Genomic DNA, 1,101 nt, shown 5'->3' with positions numbered 1-1,101 from the left:
GTAGCTTCGGCTATATAGTTATATAGCCTAAAGGTATACTACGAGTAATCGCTCTAGAGCGTACTCTAGAGCTTTATATAGATTTAATTCGTAATATTACTTTCCTCCTCTCCTCGTACGACGCTAAGAAGCCGCTACTCTTAATAGGAACTAGTTAAACGTCGAGTAGCGTATAAAGTAAAATCCTTATCTCTACTTACTTTTATCCTACTTTTTCTTCTCTTATACTAATTATCGAGAAAGTTTTTATAAGTACTTATCTCTACTCTTATTACGTACGATTATTAGCTATTACTAACCCTTAAATACTTATAGTCGATATAGTAAATAAGTAAGTAAACTAATCTATTTTCTCCTCTTTAATTCGCCCTTTATACTCTAAGCCCTAGGCCTTCTCGTTTAGTCGTACGTACTAATAGAAGAACGAAAAAGTTAAGATAATATAGTATTAGTAGTATAGGATATCGCTACGACTTAGCGTTAGTTAGAGTAACTCGCGCTAACTTAAATCTCTATTTTCCTTACCTTCGAGTAATCGCTAGTATCGTACTACTATAATATCTCTTAATAAGCGGTCTTAGCTATACTAGGAACTAATATACCTTTCGTACGAGGAGTAGTTATTCTAATATAGGTTCGGTCGTATCGGCTATTATATATTAACGCCTTACTTATTTAGAACCGAAGTATCCTTTTCGGTCTTTATAATCGTTATAAGCGCTTAATACGTCTATTTCTAGAGTATCGACGTATCCTAGGATACTTCGGTAGTACGTACGATAACTATAAGTAGCCGGACCGCGGTGCTCGTTATTCGGAGCGCGATAAAGACGACGATAGTAGTATTATAGTACTATTATCGAATTCGTCCGATAACGACGACGCTCTTCCCCCTATTCGTAAGGCTCTCCTCCCTTCCCCTTTTTCTTCTCGCTTCGGCGAGGTAGTTATAAAAAGGTTCGCCCCTTAGCGGTAGGTACGTACGATATTTCTTTTATTCTCTTATCCTCGTATAGTACTTATATTAGTACTAGTATAATTCTAGTAGATAAAGGATATTCTCTATACCTAACTATAGCTTATACCTTAACGTAGCGATTA

Source organism: Exophiala aquamarina (genome assembly GCF_000709125.1).
Source record: "Exophiala aquamarina CBS 119918 chromosome Unknown aczIA-supercont1.21, whole genome shotgun sequence".
NCBI lineage: Eukaryota > Fungi > Ascomycota > Eurotiomycetes > Chaetothyriales > Herpotrichiellaceae > Exophiala > Exophiala aquamarina.
This window is presented reverse-complemented; position numbering follows the sequence as displayed.